The sequence below is a fragment of the Lepidochelys kempii genome, chromosome 11 (genome assembly GCF_965140285.1).
Source record: "Lepidochelys kempii isolate rLepKem1 chromosome 11, rLepKem1.hap1, whole genome shotgun sequence".
Lineage (NCBI taxonomy): Eukaryota > Metazoa > Chordata > Testudines > Cheloniidae > Lepidochelys > Lepidochelys kempii.
The window spans coordinates 4,843,239-4,861,497 of NC_136390.1; the positions used below are offsets into that span (position 1 = coordinate 4,843,239).

The following is an 18,259-nucleotide window of genomic DNA, read 5'->3' on the forward strand; positions in this document are numbered from 1 at the left end:
TAAGGCCAATGGTGGCCCAAGGGCAGCTAGTGAGAACCCAGCCCCCAGCTGCCCTACCACAGCTCCTGCAGGCCCCCAAGGGTCACAGGGCGTCATTCTGGCGCCTCAGGGGAGTCTAATTGCGCATGCGCACAGCGAGACGCTGCGAAGACAGGTTCTTTCAACGACCCTCCCTATGAAGAAGCTTTGACAGAAGCCTCCCGCGCCGCTCTTCAGGCGCACGCGCCGGAATCGGAACAACGGGTGGCTTTCCCACTGCGCATGCGCCATTGGGGGGCCGCCTTACCTCCCCCCCCCCAGCGTTCTCAGGTCGCGTTGTGAGGAGCGCGAGAGGGCTGGCGTGCTGTGCGTGCGCCTACAGGTCTTGTCTGGCGGGATGACGTTCTCCTCAAGCGCTCCCCGCCCCGTAGGCCCCGGCTTTGACGGCCCCTGCGGTTTACGTCACGAGTTTCTGGGTGGAGGAGGCGGCGCTTTCAGCGGGGACGGTAGCGGCGGTCGCGGGCGCCTCACGTTGAAGGGTCGCTCCCCCCCCCCCGCCCCTTCTGCCCTCGATCCGCGTGAGGGGTGGCGGGCGCCCTCCCTTCGGCAGCTCGCTCCCCATCTTCGCCCCCTCCCCACTCCGGCCTCTGGCCCGCCCGCCTTCTCCCGGGAGTCTCCTGCTGCGGCCTCGTCTGCCGTCACCCCCGCCGATAGGCCCCCCAGTCCCGCCGCCCCGGGGGGCTAGGGGCAGGTGGGCTGCAGGGTCCTGCCCGCGCGCCCCCCCCCCGCCTGTGCCCGGAAACCTGGCTGCGCCCCCCCCCTCCCCGAGCCTGCTCCTCACCCGCGTCCCCTGGGCCTGCACCGGGCAGGGAGCTGTGGGGGGGCTCCCCGGGCTCGGGCACCAACGGCTTCCTCACCCCCACTCGGGGCTCGGCTGGGACCCAGGTAGGTGTGTGGCAGGTGTGGAGGGAGAGGGGGGTGCCGAGGTCCGGAGGGGAGGGGGGGCCTGAATGTGTGTATGGGGGGGTGTCTGAGCTGCCCAGCTGGGGGGAAGGGAGAGGGAGGGGCCCCTGAGTTGCCGTGGTGAGGGGAGCCATTTAGCTGTCCGGGGTGGGGGTGGGGGGGAAGAGCCTTAGCTGGTGGGAGAGGGGGACCCTGAGTATGTGTGTGGCGGGGGAACGTGAGCTGCCGAGGTGGAGTGTGTGTGTGGGGGGAAGGATCGTGGGGGGGGAGCCACTGAGCTGCTGAATTGCAGTGGTGGGTTTGGGGGGGATGACAGCCCAGCAGTCTAGGGGGGTGCAGAAGACAATGAGGAGTAGAGAGTCCGGAGCCATCAGTTTGGGGATGACATGTTGGTGTCAGGTGATCATAGAATCCCAGAATGTCAGGGATGGAAGGGACCTGAGGAGGTCACCTAGTCCAACCCCCTGCTCAACGCAGGACCAGTCCCCAACTATGGGGGGGTCTTGATGGGGGGGGGGCGTTCTTGATGAGCTGAGTTCTTCACAGCAAAGCGCTCCTTCCTGAATGCCCGGAAAGTGACCAGTATGCTTATGCTCAAATAAATTTGTTAGTCTCTAAGGTGCTACAAGTACTCCTTTTCTTTTTGCTGCTCTGAAACGTATCTTGTGGGTTACTACAAACAAACAGTAACAGGGCTACCCCCAGACCAAGTAACAAAGCTGTTTAAACAAAATAGCACAATAAATTAGTTCTTTGTGGCTTTTGTGTGTGTTAATTGGACATAATAGTAGTGTTTACGTTGTAATTATAGAGCCTTGATGGAATTGGGTGTTTTATAAAAAAAATACATAATATTTAATTATAATGTCACTTAGGCTTTTGACAGTATGCCATCATTGAGATAAGTAGTCTCCTTCCTTTAAGTCTCATTCCTTTAAAGAGTTCTGTGATGGTGGCAGCACTGTAGCTGTTTATGTGGGCTGGCTATCAGCAGGTATTTTTGTCGGAAAAGAGAGAACATTAGGTTCTTTTTTCCCTCTCAGTTGTGAAGTGCATTGCAATACATGTAAGGTATTTCCTTGGCTTCTGCTTTTTCTTGGCAAACAAATTTTTAAAGGTTTGCCACAAGATTTTTGGTTTTAAAGATCAAAGCATGAAAGGTGCTAAGCAATTATGGATATTATATCATTAAAGTTCTATTTGTGGGGAGTGTTGAAGAGGATAAGGGAAGTCTGTCTTGCATCTTTGATAGAAGGGAAGCTTATGGTATATACAAATAGCTCTAAATTGTGAGATTCACTTTAAAACAATGCAGTATTTTGCTGAGTACAAGAGGCCTTCAGAAATTCACTGCTACATATGTGGCAAAGGCTTAGTATTTGCAAGATGAAGGTCTACATGCTTGTCTTGCAAAACATCTTGGATTCTCTTGTGGAGTGGCACTTGTTAGGGAAGGGGGGGAATAGCAGAAAATTCTGTGATTCATTTATTTTGTTGGAGGGAGGAGAAAATGAAGAAGTTGTTAGGAAAGACTCTGGATGCTACATTACAATGATAAAATTTTTTATAGAATGTTTCTGAGACTAAAAAAACTCCCTCATTAACAGCAACATAGTAAGAAATATGGGAAATTGATATTTTCTTTGATATACACTGTTCTTTCTCTCTCTCTCTCCACACACAGACACACAAGGTATTTAAAAATGTGAACATCTCGTAACTAATACTTGGTTTTTTCCCTGGACATTTGTTTCAGTAACAACCACGACATAGGACATATTGAAGCAAACTGGTAATGTCAGTTGTTAGTGTCACTAAATACAGAGTAAAAGGGCCATCTAGGTTTTCATAAAGCAGAATGACAAGCTGGTATTTTACAAATCGACTTATATTTGGAGAAAATATGTATATCCTGTTTGTCTTGTGAAATTCTTTGTATCATTTGTTTACATGACATTAATGGAGGGCTATTGTGAAGAAAATATCCACGTTTTTAAATAGTTTGTCTCCAGTTGTTTGAGAGAGTTCTAAATGAAAGTGTGAAAGGAAACTTTGTTTAGAAATAACAACAGTGTTCAAGTATCTAGAAATCTTACAGTGCGTAGTGTATAGGGAGGTGACATATACATAGTGGCAAGAATGCTGTTCTGACTGCGGTTTTTAATGTTGTGTTGTTTGTGGAGGAAGTCAGTGTCTTGGAGGAAGCTGAACCTTTGTGTGATGAGAGGTTTGAGGATGGTTTCTAACAGTGCTGATATTCCTTCAGTAAGAGTGCCATGGTTAGATCTGGTGGGTCTTCCTGGGTTCTCTTGTTTGTGTATCTTAGGAAGCATGTAAAAGTTCCCCGGAGCAGGTTTGTGGGAGATGAGTTTGTAGAGTTTCTCTTGGAGTTGTTTGGGGAAGGATTTGATATCCTTAAATTCCTGGGGAAATTGTGGTCTGAAGTCACCTTTAGTTCTTCATAGAAGGTGGTGTTGGAGATTTGTTGGTTGGCCTCATTAATGTAGTCATCATAGTTGAGGACTACAGTGGTGCCTTCTTTTGTCTGCTGGTTTGATCACTGTCTGGTGGTTAGATTTCAGGGACTGTGTAGCTGTCCTCTTGGAGCTGGAGAGATTTTGGTTGATGTGATGTTTGTTTAAGATTTTTTTTCCTGAAGCAATCAATGTAACGATCAAGAGTGTGGTTTCATCTGCTCTGTGGTGGTCAGCTAGATCCCTTTTCTCCTTATGATACCCGTGGGGACGTGGTAACTGTGAGTAGAGTGTCATTGTTGTGACATAATTCTTTGAGGTGGAGTCGGTGGGAAAACTCTTAGTTCTCCACATTAGCATCATATTAGGTCTGTGGTGGGGCAGAAGTTCAGTCCCTTACCATATAGATAATTCATAACTTTGGTGGACACTAAAAATTATGGATTGCATCAGAGTCATAACTAGGCATTTTAGCACCAAGGGTGAGTAAACATGTTTGCACTCTGTGATGGGATGTATCAGCACTGGTGCAGCAGGGGTTAATCCTTCTTTCTGGGCCAAGGAGGGCACGCCCCCGTGGCTCTGCTGGGTATGCTTCAGCTGGGGAGATGATATAAAAGGCAGCAGAGCAGTTCAGTTAGGGCTGACCGCCGATAAGAAAGGAGGTGAACTACTGACTCCTGGTGTAGGACCGCCTGCACTCCAGGAAGCGTAGGCCAGCAAGACGCAGACGGAACCTGACACACAGGCTCGGGATACCACAGAGAGGGGAGAGACCAGGGAGATCCAGAGACAGGAAACTGCAAAGAATCCGGTAGGAAGCGACCCAGGGAAACGTTGCAGGGAAGCGGTTGTAGAACCATAGATGGGCTCAGCATGTTTCGGTAGGATCCCTGACGAGCTGGTGGCAGTTAGGACCCGGTGGAGAGCGTGGATGTGGGTCCCCCTATCTTGGGTACCTTGGCATGGTAGAACCTGTTGCGGGCCCAATGTGCCCAAGAGAGCCAGTACAACAGGGGAATGAAGATGAGGACCTTTGAGCCTGGAGACCAAGTCCTGTTGTTGTTACCCTCCTCAGAGTCTAAGCTGCTGGCCAAGTGTCAGGGCCCCTGCAAGGTAACTAGATAGGTTGGGCCTGTTGACTACAAGATACAGCTACCAGGACTCAGGAGAGGCGCACAGGTTTACCACGTGAACCTCCTCAAGGTCTGGAAGGATTGGGAAGGCCTGATGATTGCACTATATCTCCTGGAACCTGAGTTGGGGCTGCTGGCTGACAAACCCTCTGAATCAGGGCCAGTGGCAATCATCCAGTAGCTCAACCCCGAATAGCAGGATCAGATATGACCGCTAATGTCAGCCTTCCCGTCCATCTTGCCAGCCTGGTCAGGGAGAACGAATGTGTGAATGTGAACAAATGTGAGAAGCCATCACATCGCCACCATCCCCGGACAGAAAGTGAGAAATAACCACCGTCTGCTCCCCAAGAAGATACCAGTCCCCTTGATGCCTTTTGGGTTGCATGGGGCTGCAGCCACCTTCCAATGGCTTATGAACCAAATACTGAGCCTCCATAATTCGTATGCTGCTGTGTACATTGACGATATTGTTGACTATAGCGTGGGCTGAAAGGAACATTTCATCAGTGTACTGCAAGCCCTGGGAGTCACGGGCCTCACCGCGAACCTGGCCAAGTGTAATTTAGGCCAGCGGGTGGTGACTTAACTGGGCTACACTGTGGGTAAGGGAAAGCTATGCTCCTTAATGGAAAAGGTGCAGGCCTTATGGAACTACCCCACCCCCACGACAAAGGGACAAGTACGGAAATTCTTAGGGCTGGCTGCGTACTACTACCATCTGTGCTCAACTTCACCACACTTGCCACTCCACTGATGAACTTGATAAAAAACTCCCAACTACGGAAAGTCCAGTGGTCAGAGGACTGTGAGGCCATCTTCCAAGCCCTACGAGAGCCAGTGGTGTCCCAGCCTGACTTCCCAAAACCTTTCATCCTTGAAACAGATACTTCGGAGGCAGGACGGGGAGCAGTGTTGTCACAAGAACTAGAGGGGGAGGAGCACCCAATCCTGTACCTCAGCCGCAAGTTTTTGCCCCGGGAGACCCACTACTCCACGGTAGAACAAGAGGCCCTTGCCGTTAAGTGTGCGGTCGACACCTTAAGGTATTACCTCTTAGAGAACCCCTTTCTTTTGGTAACTGACCACGCACCCCTCCGACGGATCCATAGTACGAAGGAAACCAATGTGTGAATTATGCGGTAGTACCTCTCCCTCCAACCTTATGCCTTCTGTGTGCTGCACTGGCCAGGGAAGGCCAATGCAAATGTAGATGACTTCTCCCGTGAGGGAGGGGAAGAAGGGCAAGGAAGACAGCTCCCAGATGCTATCTTAAGGAAGAGGGTGTGTGACTGAGTGCATCAGCCCTGCATGCAGCAGGGATTAATCCTCCCCTCTGGGCCAAGGAGGCCACGCCCCTGTGGCTCTGCTGGCTATGTTCCAGCTGGAGACAGGGTATAAAAGGCAGCAGAGCAGCTCAGTTGGGACTGACCGCCGATGAGGAAGGAGGTGCACAACTGACTCCTGTGGTAGGACCGCCTGCACTCCAGGAACAGGAGGCCAGCAAGACGCAGATGGACCCCAACACACGGGCTCGGGATCCCGCAGAGAGGGGAGAGACTGTGGAGACTCGGAGACAGCAAACTGCAGAGAATCGGTTAGGAAGTGACTCAGGGAAATGTTGCAGGGAAGCGGTTGTAGAACCATAGACGGGCTCATCATGTTTTGGTAGGATCCCCACCAAGCTGTCCGGTGGAGAGGGCAGGCCCAGGTCCTCCTATCCTGGCCACCACCCACCCCAGGGTGGTGGCCCAGCTCACTACCACTACTGACTCTGGCCGCTAGGCTGCACTGCCCCGATAGCCAGGGCTGTACTACTGACTCAGCGGTGGGGCTGTAACGCACCTCTGCCCCGCTTCCAAAGGGTGAGGGAGTGTATCAGCCCCGCTACCATTTTTTTGTCATTTTTCCGCCCCGTTGCTCTGTGCCCTGGGCGGCTGCCCTGCTTGCCCCACCCTGGTTATGTCCCTGTGCTTTCTCATCCTTCTCCCTCTCTCTGGTTTTGAGAGCAAGAGGGGTCCGATTTGTATTTTAGTTCACTCTGTTAGTTCTTGAATCCTTAACTGGAGACTTAAAAAATGGGGAAGGTGGTCAAAGAGGGTGGATCCATATGAGTGAGTGAGTTGTTCTTCCCATATTTACTCTGTGAATCCCTTTTCTTAGAAGATTAACCAGCATTAGTGACCCTCCATAGCTGCCACTTACTAGAGGTTTCTGGGAGCATATTTTTCTCAGAATGGGCATCCCTATGGACAATTTTCAAAGAAGAGTTTGTGTTTTCTAACACACAAGAAGACTAATCTCTCCATGCCGTTTTGTGGTCTTGAATCAAAGTGGTTTGTGTGGAAAGATATGGTACTAACAAACACAAAACTAGGGCTTCACATAGCTTTCCTTTGCAGCTCGTTGTCATTACTACCCCCAGAGTTCTATACAGCATCACTGACAGTAGCCAGAATGTCCCAAGTTTCATTGTGCTGCTGCTTGGGAAAGTTCTGAGCAGCAGCTGGGGCAGTGGAGCTGCTTTTTGCAAACCCAGCATGACACCACTGCATCACGCTTATATTCAGAACACTCTTCACAACTGTAATGGCTAGGAATATTTTAAAATTAAACAGCAGACTGGAAGAAACCATGCATACCTACCTACCGAATTAAAGCAAGTTTATTTTGATCCTGTATCTTTAATAATGCCTTTACATTACTTCTTCAGTTAACCAAACATTACTAAGGGCTAGTCTACGCTGGCAATGCTAAAGTGCTGCCGCACCTTGTGTAGTTGCGGCACAGTGCTGGGAGAGAGCTCTCCTGGCGCTCTTAAAAAAAACACCTCCACAAGGGGCGTAGCTCCCAGTTGTCTACACTGTTGCTTTACAGCGCTTAAACTTGCTGCTCTCAGGGGGGTGTTTTTTCACACTGCTAAGCGAAAAAGTTGCAGCGCTGTAAATTGCCAGTGTAGACAAGCCCTGAGTTTCTGTAGGGAATGGGAGGTGAGAGGTCTGGGATCGGAAGTGTTTGTAACAGGATATGTTTGAAAACAATTTAACTATTACCTACTACCACTTGTAGTAGGAAAATTATTTTTTCCCTGGACCCTTGGAAGACCGTTAATAAAAGAACCACTGTGTGTATAGATTCTAATTTTAATACTATTACTTGCACTTAAATAGAACTTTTCATCAGTAGATGTCAGAGGTTTTGACAGAAGTTTCAAGCATTGTTCCCCTTTTACAGATGGAGTAACTGAGGTGGAGTTTCAGAGCAAAACTTTTAATGTGCTGTCAGTAATTTTGGATGCTTAACTGGGGACACTTTATGCCTGATTTCCAGAGGCACTGCACTGAATGCCAACATCTTCCAAAAGTGGCATTTATGGGTGATCACCTCCAAATCAGTGTCCACTTTGATTAAAATTGAGTAATCAGAAGGTCATGAGCAAATAATGGGAGAGCTGGGCACAGCACCAAGGCTATTCCCGTCCCTGTGCTCAGGCCACTGGGCCATTGCTGCTCCTAGTCAGAGGTCAGGTTCAAGGTGGAATTGTGATGTGGGGTGAAAGGCTGGGACTAACCCCGCCATGGCCAGGCAGCTGCCACCTGTCCCACGGCCAGGCGGGGCCTGCTGAGAAGGGGGTTTGTAACAGGGAGTGGGCAAGCCCTTCAGCTAGTAACACCCCAGGTCTCGCTTGAAGCGGGGGAGGTCCTTTCATTTCAGCAGCTGAGGGGCAGAGGGAGGCTGGAGAGCAGCCCCCTGCCCGTGTCTCTGCTGTGGCACACTGCCCAGGGCAGGTGGAGGGTCCAGAGCTTCCCACAGCAGCCCAAACTGATTCACTCTGCCCTGGGCTTCTGGGCCCTGCACCCTGTGGTAACTGCTCCCCAAGGGCTCTGCTGGCCCTGGAGCTGGGTCTCCCTGCCTGGGTGGCTCATACTGGCTGCAAGCAGTCAAAGAGTGGTGCGGCGCTTAGGTGCAGCCACAGCTCCGGGCACTAGCAGACTCAGCAGGAGGAGGAGATGGGGGAGCACTGTGGCTATCCAGACCATGGCACTAGCCTGTGTAGCAGCTGACCTGCACTGCCCGGCTTTGGCTTCTGGCCTCCAAACAGGCTGGGGCTGTGGTCTTGGGCGGGGGGAGAGGAGGAGGTGGAGCTGGCACTTACCTGAGGAGGATCGGGGGAGGGGGTTGTGGTAAGGGGAGGCCAGCACCTACCTGAGGAGGAGCAGATAGATGGGTGGGGCAGTGGGGAGGAGTTGGGGCTTCTTGTCCAGCAGTGGGACTAGAATTTACATGAGGGGGAAGGGGCAGAGCCAAGCAGGATCTGTACAGGAGGGGACATGGCTTGGGGATCCAGGGGGGGGGGAAGAAATGGTTGTGGCGGGGCTGTAGAGCCAGGCAAGTGATCAGCCTCTGGCCTGCCAGGCTGCGTAGATACAGAGACTAGAAGCATCTGTGCGGTGATCCTGTGTCTGTGAAACTACCCCCCTGTGGCTTTGCACCCTGGGCGACTGCCCCGCTCACTCCTCCCTAGTTACGGCCCTGGACTGCGTAGACTTACTGGATTTATGGCTTATTACAACAATATGTAACGCACTAACAACCACTGCCCAGCTGCTTTCCCCCACACTCCTTCCTTTCATCCCTGACTGGAGGGGTGCTAATGGGCCACTTAACCTTGAATGGTTCCTTGAAATATGTTAACTACTTATGCTAAACAGGTTTCAGAGTAGCAGACTGTATCTGCAAAAAGAAAAGGAGGACTTGCGGCACCTTAGAGACTAACAAATTTATTTGAGCATAAGCTTTCGTGAGCTACATAAGCTTCGTGAGAATACATCCGATGAAGTGAGCTACAGCTCACGAAAGCTTATGCTCAAATAAATTTGAGTCTCTAAGGTGCCACAAGTCCTCCTTTTCTTTATGATAGACAGTCTGTTCCACCTTGTATTTAGCAGTGACACTCTGAATCAATGTCTGCACAGCAAAGAAAATCCCTGACTGGCCCATGCCAGCTGACTCTGGCTCACAGGATTTGGTCTGGGGGGCTATTTCAGTGCTGTGTAGACTTCCAGGCTCAGGCTGAAGCCCTGGCTTCACAGGGTTTACACAGCAGTGAAACTGCCCTGAGCCCTGTGAGCCTGAGTTGGCTGGCACAGGCCAGCCACGGGTTTTTCTTTGCCATGTAGACATACCTGAGTTAATTTTCCAGGCTTGAAGAAGAGGTCTGTGTAAGCTCAAAAGCTTCTCTCTCTCTCCAACAGAAGTTGGTCCAATAAAGATATTACAGTAGAACCTCAGAGTTATGAGCACCTCAGCAATAGAGGTTGTTCATAACTCGGAAATGTTTGTAATTTTGAACAAAATGTTATGGTTCTTTCAAAAGTTTACAACTGAACATTGACTTAATACAGCTTTGAAACTTTACTATGCAGAAGAAGAATACTGCTTTTAACCATCTTAATTTAAATGAGCACAGAAACAGTTTCTTTAACTTATCAAGGGAAAGTTTAAAAAAAGATTTGACTTTTGTAGTAGTTTACATTTAACACAGTACTGTACTGTATTATTATTTTTTGTCTCTGCTGCAGTCTGTGTACTTCTGGTTACAAATGAGGTGTGTGTTTGACCGGTAAGTTCGTAACTCTGGTGTTCGTCATAACTCTGAGATGCTAATGTACCTCATCCATCTTTTCCCTCTAATATCCTTGGACTGACATGGCTACAACAACACTGCTTACATGTAAATGTGCATATTTTGGAGACAACTGAGGTTTGAGAGAACTTCCTCAATTCTTAAAATTTGTCACCATATAATGTTGCAATAATGCTGTTTTTGTTTAAGATATTTTAATGCTCTTGTGGAGTAAAAAAACCTTGCATAAACACACATTGAATTTATATATACACAGTTTAATATAATATTTGTACAAATATGTAGATGTGTAGTAAAAGTAAAAATGTGAGGTAAATAGACTTTACAATTTGGTTATAATTCCATCTCTGCTTCTTTCCTGTGGTTCCTAGGAAAGTTATTCAGAGTCTAGAGCTTTGAATCTTTAAAAATGACTGTAGCTAGATACAGAAGCATGCTTTGTTTTATTGTAAACATAAAGTTTGTGCTTTAGAGGGCTAGAAAATCAGTCACTCTGTAAATTTCCTTCACGCATGTTGCCAGTACTGTTCTTGGGTTTTTCTTCTGTTAACCTTTCCTCAGATACTGTTTATAAATAATTGGTTCAAGTCAGATGTGGTATGAAAACTTTGCAGTATTGATACATACGCTTGGAGAAACCTTCTTGAGGGAGGTTCCATGTATTTAGTAGTTTCAAGTGGTATTTGTTAACCATCTTCATCTGTTATATTTTATGTAAATTTGACTACAGGCTGACTTTTATAAATTATAGGATTACATTTTCAGTTATGAATTAAGTGTAACAGTGTGTTTTGGTGGGACTTGTTTACAGACCCGATATGTCAAAACTACTGAACATCCTCTGGACTCAAAATGGTAATATTTGTGATATCACATTTCAACACAGTATCATGAAGGTGAAGATTATTGTTTGTAAAGTGTAATATATGTCGGAAGGCAGATTACTGGGCTAGATGGACCTTTGATCTGACCCAGTATGGCTGTTCTTATGTTCTTAAATTGAAAGTATAATAAAATGTGAACAGAGTAACTTTTTTCTAACTTCTCTCACACAAAAAAACCCAAAACCACCACAACAAAAGATTATTTTATGGAAGGCAAATAAAAGGGGTATATTTACTGTGTGTGTGTTAAATAGACTATATATTATGTTAATTAGACTATATTTAACACTCAGTGCTAGATATCTTAAATTTGGAAAAATTGGGCAAAAGCAATTGGACTTTATTATAGCAATGGTGAATAAAAACATAAAAACGGCCATACTGGGTCAGACCAAAGGTCCATCTAGCCCAGTATCCTGTCTTCCGACAGTGGCCAATGCTAGGTGCCCCAGAGGGAGTGAACAGAACAGGTAATCATCAAGTGATCCACGCCCTGTCGCCCATTTCCAACTTCTGGCAAACAAAGGCTAAAGACCCCATCCCTGTCCATCCTGGCTAATAGCTATTGATCGACCTATCTTCCACGAACTTATCTAGTTCTTTTTTTGAACCGTGTTATGTATAGTCTTGGCCTTCACATAGGATTGCCAACTTTCTAATCGCACAAAACCGAACGCCCTTGCCCTACGCCTTCTCCGAGGCCCCACCCCACTCACTCCATCCTCTGTAGCTCCCTCTCCCCCACCCTCACTCGCTCATTTGCACTGGGCTGGGGAGGGTCACAACATCCTCTGGCAAGGAGTTCCACAGGTTGACTGTGCATTGTGTGGAAAAAATACTTCCTTTTGTTTGTTTTAAACCTGCTGCCTATTAATTTCATTTGGTGGCCCCTAGGTCTTGTGTTATGAGAAGGAGTAAATAACACTTCCTTATTTACTTTCTCCACACCAGTCATGATTTTATAAACCTCTATCTTATCCCCTCTTAGTCATCTCTTTTCAAAGCTGAAAAGTCCCAGTCTTATTCATCTTTTCTCAGATGGCAGCCGTTCCATACCCCTAATAATTTTTGTTGCCCTTTTCTGAACCTTTTCCAATTCCGATGTATCTTTTTTGAGATTGGGCGATCACATCTGCATGGAGTATTCAAGATGTGGGAGTACCATGGAATTATATAGAGGCAATATGATATTTGCGGTCTTATTATCTATCCCTTTCTTAATGATGCCCAACGTTCTGTTAGTTTTTTTGACTGCCGCTGCACATTGAGTGGATGTTTTCAGAGAACTATCCACAATGACTCCAAGATCTCCTTCAGTGGTAACAGCCAATTTAGACCCCATCATTTTATATGTATAGTTGGGATTATGTTTTCCAATGTGCACTACTTTGCATTTATCAACATTGGGCAACAATACGGCAGATGAAATTCAATCACCCAGTTTTGAGAGATCCTTTTGTAGCTCTTCACAGTCTGCTTAGGACTTAACTATCTTGAGAAGTTTTGTATCATCTGCAAATTTTGCCACCTCCCTGTTTCTCCCTTTTTCGAGATCATTCATGAATATGTTGAAAAGGACTGGGCCTAGAACAGACCCCTGGGGGACACCACTATTTACTTCTCTCCATTCTGAAAACTGACCATTTATTCCTACCCTTTATTTTCTTTTAACCAGTTACCAATCCATGACAGGACCTTCCCTCTTTATCCCATGACAGCTTACTTTGCTTAAGAGCCTTCGGTGAGGGACCTTGCCAAAGGCTTTCTGAAAATCTAAGTACACTTTATCCACTTGGTCCCCTTTGTTCTCATGCTTGTTGATCCCCTCAAAGAATTCTAGTAGATTAGTGAGGCATGATTTCCCATTACAAAAAGTATGTTGACTATTCTCCAACAAACTGTGTTCATCTATGTATCTGACAATTTTACTTTTTACTATAGTTTCATCGAGTTTGCCCAGTACTGAAGTAAGGCTTACCAGCCTGTAATTGTCAGGATCACCTCTAGAGCCCTTTTAAAAAATTGGCATCACATTAGTTATCCTCCAGTCATTTGGTACAGAAGCTGATTTAAATGATAGGTTACAAACTACAGTTAGTAGTCCTGTAGTTTCACGTTAGAGTTCCTTCAGAACTCTTGGGTGAATGCCATCTGGTCCTGGTGACTTATTACTGTTTAGTTTATGAGTTTGTTCCAGAACTTCCTCTGACACCTCAATCTGCGACATTTCCTCAGATTTGTCACCTAAAAAGAATGGCTCAGTTTTGGGAATCTCCTTCACATCCTCAGCCGTGAAGACCGAAGCAAAGAATTCATTTAGTTTCTCAGCAATGACCTTATCGTCCTTGAGTGCTCCTTTAGCATCTCAATCGTCCAGTGGCCCTACTGGTTGTTTACAGGCTTCCTGCTTCTGATGTACTTAATTTTTTTTTGGGGGGGGGAAGCTATTTCTTTTTGGCTAGCTGGTCTTCAAATTCTCTTTTGGACTCCCTAATTATATTTTTACACTTCATTTGCCAGAATTTATGCTCCTTTCTATTTTCCTCACTAGTATTTAACTTTCACTTTTAAAGAATGCCTTTTTGTCTATAATTCTAGTTGCAAAACAGTTTGTTATAAATTTGTCATCAACTAGTCATTGTAATCACCTTTGAGGCTTAAATTTTCCATGCTTCATCTGTGCCCTAAGGTGAACATTTTCTTTTTCTTTTTTTAATTCTGAGGATAAAATGGTTCAGCAACTTCTGAGAGGAAAGAAAAACCTTTAACATTCTTTTTCTGAGTATGATTATAGTAAAAATGGTGATGATTTGACTGTTATAGCTCGCCTTTGAAGAGTAGTTCATCACCTTATTCCAGAGGAAATTGGTTTCGATTTGATAGTTGTGATCATTGGCATTTATTTTAACTTGAACTGCTGTAAGTTAAAGAAAGATCTGGCCGTATTGGAAAGAGTCCAGAGAAGAGCAACAAAAATGATGTAAGGAGAGGTTTTAAAAAAAACTATTTAGTCTTCAGGAAAGAAGACAGACGGGACCTGATAAGTCTTAAAGGGCTGTTACAAAGAGGACAACGATCAATTGGTCCCCATGTCCACTGAAGATAGGACAAGAGCTAATGGGCTTAATCTGCAGCAAGAGAGATTTAGGTTAGATATTAGAAATAACTTTATAACTACAAGAATATATAAGCTCTGGAATATGTTACCAGGGGAGGTTGTGGAATCCCCATCATTTGGGGTTTGTAAGAATAGGTTAGACAAACGCCTGTCAGGGATGGTCTACTTGGGCCTGCCACGGTGCAGGGGGCTGGACTAGGGGCACAGCTTTGCCACTATAAATTCCCGAATTAGCCACTCTAAGCCGATGGGAGAGAGCTTTCCTGCCTGCTTAATTACCCCAGCCTCTGCGAGGAGCAGTAGCGTTGTCCACACTGGCACTTATGTCGGTGTAATTTATGTCACTTGGGGGTGATTCATTTATGTCAGTTGGGGGAGTGGCATAAATTGTGCTGGCATAAGCTGTAGTGTAGCCATAGCCTAGGTGACTTCTTGAATTTCTGTCCAGGCCTATATTTCTGATTTTAAATTCAACTTATGAATAAGGACATTACAGATGTTTCAGGAATCTATGGTGGGATTTTCAAAAGCATTTAGCGTTGGACTAACTCTGGTCTCTGAAGTCAATGGTAAAACTTCCATTGACTTCAATGGTTAGAACAATAGGGAGTGCTTTTGAAAATCCCACTGCCTGATGATCAGTTGTCTATTGCTGTTCTTCTCACTAAAATAACCCGCATAGCCTAGGGCATAGTATCTCAACCTTTTTGATTATCAGGGATTAGCTTGCTACCTTCCTAAACTGTGTCAGGGAGATCTCAGGTACTGGTGCCGGTCCATGGGCTGGTCATTGAGAAGCACTGGCTTTAGGGCTTGAGAGTCCAGAGGACTTGAATTCTGTTCACTTCTTCCACTAATTGGCCGTAATACTTTTTGCTTATTGTGAACTTACTTTAGTAAGGCCTAACACCTCACTTAAGTAAATATTCTTATATCTTTTTATTTTGCTGTTTGCCCAAGAACCCTCCCCTGGATCTCCTTATACATCTTGTTTTTCGAAGTCAGTTTGCAAACTGGAAGTAGATCTCTGGGGCAAGAATGCTCTTGTTATGACTTGTGCAGGACCAAGCAGGTTGTCTCCACTATTAAATATTACCCCTTTTCACAGTTGGGGAAACTGGAACATCGTGGTTTAAGTGACTTGCTGCCTGGAACAGAACCTAGATCTTTGGCCTGTGAGAGTACGTCTTCACTGTGCAGTTAACTTGGGCTCTTAATCAGGTGTCGCTTCTAACCTCCCTCCTGTGTACACACACAACTCTCTCTCCTGAGTTTGATGGTGCTTTAAAGTATTCTTTCTTATCTTTGTAAAGTCCTCAAGATGAACAAGTGTTATATAAGTGCAGTAAAGATAGGAAATGCAAAACACACACATACACGAGTTGAGCGCTGAAGTCACAAAATGACAAAATTAAGATGGTATATACACCCTTAACTCATCTCTTGTGCATATTAGTTGGAAGTCTCTTATTGCATGTTCACATTTGTCAAATATTGTATGCTTATAAAATAGGTGTACTTGCCAAGAGATTAAGTTGTTTAGTTCCTGGTGTCAGCTGAGTGTGAAATCATTTTATGTATGCTAATGTCCAGTTACATGGGGATCTGTTTCTCTCCTTGTCACTGCCTTGCTTCCGGCAGACCTTGGTTTTTATGTCTCTTTTGTCGCTTGTTTCTTTCCCAGCAGCCCCTTCATAATTTGCATCTCTGAGTATGCACAGCAGCAAAGGACACCAAAGAAATGCGCCCCTGCTAAGCACAGTAACAATAGTTAGATAGCCCCTATGGTTTGAATAATGATGTTCAAATCTGTTTTGAACTGCTGATGCTTATGAAGGGACCACTTCTTTGCAGGAGCACAGGTGCAATAGGAGTTGGATCCCCTCACTTGGATGAGTTAACAAATGGATGATGATGTGGAAAAACACAGTTCCTACTATTCCACAACCCTTTCCAAAAACACCCTACCCCTGGGACTTCTAAACTTGGGTCTAGTTTACACTAGTAAAGGTGTGGTGATATAGGTGTACTGACAAACCCTCCCAGTATAGAAACAGGTTCTCTTGAGGAAAAATGTGCTTTTGCTGGTATAGCTTATAACGGTTTCCCAAACAAGCTATAGTGGCAAAACACTTGTTTTGCTATAGTTCGTGCCTAAAATAGCGCTTTTGCCATTATAAAACATCATAAAAATCACACTCTGAACTGACATATCAACAAAAGTTTCTAGGGTAGACCTGGCCTTAGTGGAAGGGATAGTGAGTCAGACAATTGTCCTTATGGGGCAGATTGAGGGCAGTACCGATAGAGAATCGTGTCCAAGAACAAAACAAATACCAACGGTGGTCGTTAAGGAAAGCATGGGAGGGGATTTGTCATCTTGGATATAAATGATAACTCAGTGTAGATGGTGATTAAGCTAAAACTATTGGACGGGCTGCTGGTGCAGAAAGAATTTAAGAAAGGTTAAACCATCTAAATGCTGACAGTTTTCAGCACTATGGAGGCAAATCTATGCAAATGGGAACTAGAATTTCACCTTGGAGTGAAGATTTTACATTTCAGCAGAGCAGCTGGAGACTAGCAAACACTCAGATAATGAATATAAAATTAGAACATCTGACTCTGCTGACAACCACAGTAACAAAGGAAATTAAAATGTTGACATCCCTACCAACTTCTTCAGGGAACTAAAGAAAGCAGCAGACATGTTTTATCGCAGAGTGGTGGGGAATTCGTACCCTACACATTTTTGAAAAGCAGGTTCTGACTGCTTGAATATGGTTGATTTTAAAAAGTCACTCTATATTCATTGTCCAGTTACTGACAGATTAATGTCACTGTGTCGCAATTGTTATGTTGCAGTAGTAGTGGTAGAGTTCTTCATTTTGTAAAAATCTAATTGAAATGGCAAAAACCAAAACATAGAATAAACTGATCACTGTTTGAATTTTTCATGGTTCAGTGAAAAATGAATCAATACAGAGAATAAGAATTTAAAAATCATAGAATATCAGGGTTGGAAGGGACCTCAGGAGGTCATCTAGTCCAACCCCCTGCTCAAAGCAGGACCAATCCCCAACTAAATCATCCCAGGCAGGGCTTTGTTAAGCCTGACCTTAAAAACTTCCAGTGTTTCACCACTCTCCTAGTGAAAAAGTTTTTCCTAATATCCAGCCTAAACTTCCCCCACTGCAGCTTGAGACCATTACTCCTCATTCTGTCATCCACTACCACTGAGAACAGTCTAGATCCATCCTCTTCGGAACCCCTTTTCAGGTAGTTGAAAGCAGTGACCAAATCCCCCCTCGTTCTTCTGCAGACTAAACAATCCCAGTTCCCTCAGCCTCTCCTCATAAGTCATGTGTTCCAGTCCCCTAGTCATTTTTGTTGCCCTCCACTGGACATTTTCCAATTTTTCCACATCCTCCTTGTAGTGTGGGGCCGAAAACTGGACACAGTACTCCAGATGAAGTCTCACCAATGTCGAATAGAGGGGAATGATCACGTCCCTCGATCTGCTGGTAATGCCCCTACTTATACATCTCAAAATGCCATTGGCCTTCTTGGCAACAATGGCACACTGTTGACTCATATCCAGCTTCTCATTTACTATAACCCCTAGGTCCTTTTCTGCAGAACTGCTGCCTAGCCATTCGGTCCCTAGTCTGTAGCGGTGCATGGGATTCTTCTGTCCTAAGTGCAGGACTCTGCACTTGTCCTTGTTGAACCTCATCAGATTTCTTTTGGCCCAATCCTCCAATTTATCTAGGGCCCTCTGTATCCTATCCCTACCCTCCAGCGTATCTACTTCTCCTTAGTTTAGTGTCATCTGCAATCCACACCATCCTCCAGATCATTAAGGAAGATATTGAACAAAACCAGCCCGAGGACCGACCCTTGGGGCACTCCGCTTGATACCGGCTGCAAACTAGACATGGAGCCATTGATCACTACCCGTTGAGCCTGACAATCTAGTCAGCTTTCTGTCCACCTTGTATTCCATTTGTCCAGTCCATACTACTTTAACTTACTGGCAAGAATACTGTGGGAGACCA

At 45.8% G+C, this 18,259-nt stretch overlaps 1 protein-coding gene across 1 annotated transcript in view; it reads left to right on the top strand.

Moving 5' to 3' along the window:
* Positions 1–439: 439 nt before the first annotated feature.
* The window catches only part of MAP3K2 (mitogen-activated protein kinase kinase kinase 2), a 92,533-nt gene continuing 74,713 nt past the window's right edge, over positions 440–18,259 (top strand). The window contains exon 1 of the mRNA XM_073305011.2: positions 440–924. The gene's annotated coding sequence lies outside the window, so the exon portion shown is untranslated. The remainder of the gene's footprint in view (positions 925–18,259) is intronic.